Consider the following 7,372-nt stretch of genomic DNA (forward strand, 5'->3'; position numbering starts at 1 on the left):
AACATAATTCTGAAATTACTGAAGTTTGTCATCTTTTTTTATTGATAGATCGATTTGTCATTTTCAACATTCCCTTTTTTCTTTTTTAATCTTTTATTTATTTATTTATTTTTAGTTTTCAAAATTCATTTTCACAAGACTTTGAGTTACAGATTTTCTCACCACCTTTCTCCTATCCCCCACCCCCAGATAGCGAGCTTACTGAATACCCCTTCCCCCAGTCTGTTCTCTCTTATATCCTCCCCCATCCCTCTACTTTCTAGTAGGGCAAGATTGATTTATATACCCCAGTGTCTATACATCTTACTTCCCAGTTGCATGTGAAAAAAAAATAACATTTGTTTTTAAACTTTGATTTCCAGATTCATTCCCTTCTTGCCTACTCACCCACCCCCACTGGGATGAAAAGCAATTCAATATAGGTTGCACATGTGTAGCTATGCAAAAGCTTTCCATAGTAGTTATATTGTGAAAGACTAACTATATTTCCCTACATCCTATCCTACTCCCCCCACTTGTTCTGTTATCTACTTTGACCCAGTTTCTTTTCAAAAGTGTTTGCTTCTAACTATGCTCTCCCCCAATCTACCCTCCCTTCTATAATCCCCCCTCTTATCCCCTTCCCCCCTACTTTCCTGTAGGGTAGGATACCTAATTGAATGTGTATGTTATTCCCTCCTTAAGCCAAATTCAATGAGGGTAAGGTTGACCGATTCCCTTTCACCTTCCTACTCTTATTCTCCATTGTAACAATTTTCTATTGCCTCTTTTATATAAGATAATTTACCCTATTCTATCTCTCCCTTTCTCCTCCCATTATATTCCTCTCTCACCTCTTAATTTTATTTTTGGATATCATCCTTTCCTATTCAACAGATACTGTGCCCTCTGTCTATGTGTACATGTACATATATACAAACACTCACATATTTATTTATATGCACATATATCCTCCTATATAAACATATAAATGTATATATATATTCACACACACATATATTCCCTTCAACTATCTTTATACTGAGAAAAGTCTCATGAGTTACAATTAAAGTTTTTCTATATAGGAATGTAAATAGTTCAAATAAAATAAGTTCCTTATGATTTCTTTTTCCTGTTTATATTCTCAGTCTTCTCTTGCTCCTTGTATTTGAAAGTCAAATTTTGTGTTCAGCTCTGGTTTTTTCTTTGAGAATGCTTGAAAATCCTCTATTTCATTGAATAACCATATTTCCATCTAAAACATTATACTCAGTTTTGCTGGGTAGGTGATTCTTGGTTTTAATGCTAGCTCCTTTGACTTCCAGAATATCATATTCCAAGTCATTTGATCCCTTAATTTAGAAGCTGCTAGATCTTGTATTGTCCTGATTATGTTTCTGTAACATTCAAATTGTTTCTTCCTGTCTGCTTATAATGTTTTCTCCTTGACCTGGAAACTCGGGACTTTGTCTATAATATTCCTAAGAGTATTCTATTTAGGATCTATTTCAAGAGGGGATCAGTTAATTCTTTCAATTCCCATTTTGCCCTCTGGTTCTAGAGTATCAGGGCAATTTTCCTTGAGAATTCCTTGAAGGATGATTTCTTGGGTATTTTTTTGATCATGGCTTTCAGGTAGTCAAATAATTTTTAAATTCTCTCTCCTGGATCTATTTTCCAGTCAATGGTTTTTCCAATGAGATATTTCACATTGCCTTCTATTTTTTTCATTTGTTTGGATCTGAATCATTGGCTTCCATTTGTTCCATTTTCTTCAATGAGTTTTTGAAATGCCTTTTCTATCTGGCAAATTTAGGTTTTTAAGGCGTTCTTCTTTTCATTGGCTTTTTGGGCCTCTTTTGCCATTTGAGTTAATCTATTTTTTAAGCTGTTATTTTCTTCAGGATTTTGGGGGGCCTCCTTTAGCAGGCTGTGGACTCCCTTTTCATGATTTTCTTGCATCATTCTCATTTCTCTCCCCAATTTTTCCCCCACTTCTCTTACTTGATTTTCAATATCCTTCTTGAGCTCTTCCATGGCCTGTAACCAACTCATATTTTTCTTGGAAGCTTTTGATGCAGGAGTTCTGACTTCATTGTCTTCCTCCCATTCCATGCTTTGATCTTTTTTTGTCCTCCCAAAAAAAGGATTCTATGGGCTGATAGCTTTTTTAAAATAATTTATTAATTTATTGGTTTACTTTGTGTTTAGAAGATTGGGTTCCCCGGTTTTCTGAGTTTCCAATTTTTATCCCCCTCCCTCCTCTTCCCCTCCCACCCATGGTGGCATAAAATCAGTTATAGGATCACAGATACTTTCACATTAGACATTTGTCAGATTGAAAAGAAGTATTGTAATGGATGGGATGAACAATGGGAAATAGGAAACCAAACTAAATAAAAAAGAGAAAGAGAGCAGGTAATTTGCTTCAATCTGCATTCAAACTCTGTTCTTTCTGTTTCTTTCTCTGAATGTAGACATCTCTCTCCATCAAGAGTCTTTTGGAATTTACTTGTAGCCCTACATTTCTGAGAAGAGTCTGGTATATCAAAGTTGGTCATCACACATATGTTGTATCTGTAATGGTATACATATTTTTTCCTGGTTCTGCTCTTCTCACTCAGCATTATTTCCTATAAACCTCTCCAGGTAGATATGAAGTCGATCTGTTATTTGTTTATTACGGCACGATAGTATTCCACTAAATTCATATACCATAACTTGTTTAGCTATTTCCCAATTGATGGGCATCCCCTTAATTTCCAATTCTTTGCCACCACGAAAAAGAGCTGCTATAAATATTTTTGTACATATGGGTCTTCCTCCTGCTTCTGTGATTTCTTTGGGATACAAGCGTAGAAGTGGTATTGCTGGGTCAAAGGATATGAAATTACTTATAGCCCTTTGGGCATAGTTACAGATTGCTCCCCAGAATGATTTGATCAGTTCACAACTTCACCAGAAATGTATTAATGTTTCAATTTTTCCACATCCTCTCCAGCATTTATCATTTTTCTGTTTTATCATCTTAGCAAATCTGACCAGTGAGATGTGGTACCTCAGAGTTGTTTTGATTAGCATTTCTCTAACCAATAATGATTTACAGCATTTTTTCATATGCTTATAAATATCTTTGATTTCTTCCTCTGAGAACTGTCTGTTCATATCCTTTGACCATTTATCAGTTGGGGAATGACTTGGATTCTTATAGATTTGACTTGAATCTCTGTATAATTTAGAAATATGGACTTTATCAGAGACATTGGTTTAAAAATTCTTTCCCAATTTCTCACTTTTCTCTTAATCTTAGTTACATTGGCTTTGTTTGTACAGAAGCTTTTCAGTTTCATGTAATCAAATATGTAATATTAAAGATAATCAGTATGTAATCAAAGTTATCTACTTCGCATGTTAAAATGCTCTCTATTGCTTGTTTGGTGATGAAATTTTCCCCTCTCCATAAATCTGACAGGTACACTATTGCTTGCTTTCCCAAATTGCTTACAATATCATCCTTTATACCTAGATCACACACCCATTTAGACTTAATGTTGGTATATGGTGTTAAATAATAATCTATGCTCAGTTTCTGCCATACTATGTCCCAGTTTTCCCAGCAGTTTTTGTCAAATAGTGAATTCTTACCCCCAAAACTGGGATCTTTCGGTTTATCAAATAGTGGGTTATTATAGTCATTGACTGCTGAGTCTCATGTACCCAATCTATTCCATTGATCCCCTGCTCTATTCCTCAGCCAGTACTAAGTAGTTTTGATGACTCCTACTTTAAAATACAGATTAAAATCTGGTATAGCTAGTCCACCTTCCCAAGCATTTCTTTTCATTAATAACCTTGATATTTTGTACTTTTTGCTCTTCCAAATGAATTTTGTAACTATTTTTTCTAGGTATCTAAAGTAATTTTTTTGGTAAATTGATTGGTATGGTATTAAATATGTACTTTAATTTAGGTAAAATTGTCATTTTTTTTTATATTAGCTCGATCCAGCTATGAGCAATTGATGTTTTTCCACTTAGTTCGATCTGACTTTATTTGTGTGAAAAGTGTTTTCTAGTTGTGTTATTATAGGTCCTGGCTCTGTTTTGGCAGGCAGATTCCCAAATATTTTATAATGTCTACAGTGACTTTAAATGGGATTTCTATTTCTATCTCTTGCTGTTGGATTTCATTAGAAATATACAGGAATGTCAAGGGTTTATGTGGGTTTATTTTATATCCTGCTACTTTGCCAAATTTATGTATTGTCTCAAGTAGGTTTTTACTTGATTCTTTAGTATTCTCTAAGTATATCATCATATCATCCACGAAGAGTGATAACTTGGTCTCTTATTTGCCTAATTTGATTCCTTTGATTTCTTTTTCTTCTCTAATTGCTACTGCTAACATTTCTAATATCAGATTGAATAAGAGGGGTGATAGTGGACACCCTTGTTTCACCCTTGATCTTATTGGAATGCTTCTAGCTTATCCCCATTACATATAAAACTTGCTGACAGCTTTAAATGGATGCTACTTACTATTTGGAGGAAAGCTGTACTAATTCCTATACTTTCTAGTGTTTTAAATAGGAATGAATATTGAGCTTTGTCAAAAGCCTTTTCTGCATCTATTGAGATAATCATGTGGTTTCTATTAGTTTTATTATTAATGTGATCAATTATACTGATGGTTTTCCTAATATTAAACTATCCTTGCATTCCTGGAATAAATCCTACCTCATCAAAGTGTATTATTCTTGTGATAAGTTGCTAATAATTTAATTAGTATTGCAAGTTTCTTAAACAATCTTTTTGCTAATATTTTATTTAAAAATTTATTTAAAATTTTGCATCTATATTCATGAGGGAAATTGGTCTATAATTTTCTTTTTCTGTTTTATCTCTTCCTGATTTAGGTATCAGTACCATTTTTGTGTCATAAAAAGAATTTGTTAGGACTCCTTCTTCACTATTTCCCCAAATAGTTTGTAAAGTATTGGAATCAATTGTTCTTTAAATGTTTGATAGAATTCTCTAGTAAATCTGTCTGGCCCTGGAGATTTTTGCCTAGGGAGTTCACTGATGGCTTGTTCAATTTATTTTTCTGAGATGGGGTTATTTAAGTAATTTATTTCCTCATCAGTTAATCTGGGCAATTTATATTTTCTTAAATATTCATCAATTTCACTAATATTGTCAAATTTATTTGCATATAATTTGGTAAAATAATTCCTAATTATTGTTTTAATTTCCTCTTCATTGGAGGTAGATTCACCCTTTTCATTTTTGATATTCATAATTTGGTTTTCTTCTTTCTTTTGTTATCATATTGGCTAAGGGTCTATCAATTTTATTTTTTTTTTCATAAAACCAGCTCTTAGTTTTATTTATTATTCCAATAGTTTTCTTTCTTTTTATGTAAAATAGTGAATTTTATTTTTTCATAGGGCATCTGCCTGTGGTTTATATTTTTCTTCAGCAAATAAAGTGTGACCACATTTTACCATTTTATGTAGTTAATTTTAAAAGACTCAGCATAGTCCCCTAAGCTTTTTTAATGTTTGGTAAAAATGTAATTTTAAAAATAAATTCTTTGACATGGTACAAAGTGCATTCATTTCTGAATTTTAATTACAACAACAGTGGTTGAAATGGTCTATTCTTAAAATGCTCACATAGCCTATGGTTAAAATTGTACCAAAATCAGAAAATTTACACTTCATCCAAGATTGTGTGTGTGTTTGTGTGTAATAACTACATCATTGGAAAGCAATAAGGTATGAACAATGCAGTTCTTGGTTAACTTAAAAAATACATATAAACTACCAAAGGAGAGGAAAAGTCTGTAGTAAAGTACGAAGTATTCAAATGATCCAAGACAATCTCAAAGATAACTGATGAAGAACACTATTAGCTTCCAGAGAAATAACTGATACTGTTTGAATACAGACTAAAGTATGCTATTTTTCACTTTCTTTCATTTGAGTCTTCTACAAAATGATTAGCATGTCTTACATAACTGCACACATAGAGCCTATATCTGGTTGCTTACAGTCTCAGGGCTGGAGAAGGGGAGGGAGGGATAGAATTTAGAACTTAAAACTCTAAATAAAAATGTTAATTTTTTTTAAGCAATTGGGGTTAAGTAACTTGCTCAAGTTTACACGGCCAGTTATTTCTGGGTGTGGTGCTAAGTATCTGAGCCAGGATTTGATCCCCAGGTCATCCCAACAAAAGGGCCCAGTGCTCTTACTCGCTGAGGCACCTGGCTGCCCCAAAATGTTAAAAATTTAAAAAGCAAACAGAAAAATAATTTTACAAAGCATTCATTAAATTAAACATCTGATGTTACTATGAAAAGCCATTTGTTTAAATAAGGTAGGCCAAGTTTCAACTCAATTTCTTTTAGGTAACACTATAAGGTAAAAGAGATTTTCATCAAAAGGCCATTTGATAGTCTCCATGCCCTCTCATAAAATATACTCAAAACAATCTATAAATAACCCAATTGTTGGTGACATAAATATACCTATATGGCTTTTATTAATATTAAGAATAACTTGAATTCAAGTTGAAAAAGAACTACATGGACAAAATTCTTTGGAAAAGAAAGAAAGGAATTATGCGTAGAAGTAATTTTGGAGTATGACAACACCCTGTACCAAGTTAAAAAAAAAAAAACTTCTTTTAATTAGTATTGCAAGTTTCTTAAACGATTTTTTTTAATATACATACTTATCACCATATGTATTTGAGTCCATTAAAGTGAGCATATTTACTTGACCTAACAAATCTGAGCTCATCCGTTAACTTAGAAATAAAAATTTGACAAGTTTTGCATTAAGTATTTTATATATAGATATGATTACTATTCCTTTATAAAATTAACTAGTTATACATTATCATAAAGGCTTAACATTCATTTTAATACAACTGACTTATCAATAAAGCCTTACTGCATTTTTCCTCACAGTATTTAATGTCAGATCTCCCTTGTAACTAAGCAAATATGCCAAAGCAAGCAAAAACGAAAACATTTATGTGTAAGACAATTAACGTAACTGAAATTTATGCATAAACCACCCTGTCATTTATTTTGAAGCCTCTATTTCTTCCATCTTCTATTATTAGTAGTCTTCCATCCCATTAAGCTGGAGAATTACAGATCATCTGGAGATATCAGTGGTAGAGGAAATAAATGATTGGCTCAATGCCTCTCTTAATTAGGGAAGATATATCTTGTTCTACTGGCAGTGGCCAACCTTTCGGACATGTTCCTGACTTTAAGGTAACTGTAAAATCCTCTGAAGAAAAGCAGGATACCGATAAAAAGGAATATCCACCACAGCCAGTACTGTCCATTGAAGAACCCCGTAAAGCAATTGGAGAAGCAG

At 32.9% G+C, this 7,372-nt stretch overlaps 1 pseudogene; it reads right to left on the reverse strand.

The window, feature by feature from the left end:
• Positions 1-7,197: 7,197 nt before the first annotated feature.
• LOC138159182 (NEDD4 family-interacting protein 2 pseudogene) overlaps positions 7,198-7,372 on the reverse strand; it is a 344-nt pseudogene continuing 169 nt past the window's right edge.

The sequence above is a fragment of the Petaurus breviceps genome, unplaced genomic scaffold (assembly GCF_028583685.1).
Source record: "Petaurus breviceps papuanus isolate PSGF00001 unplaced genomic scaffold, PetGlider_PUasm1.0 175, whole genome shotgun sequence".
NCBI lineage: Eukaryota > Metazoa > Chordata > Mammalia > Diprotodontia > Petauridae > Petaurus > Petaurus breviceps.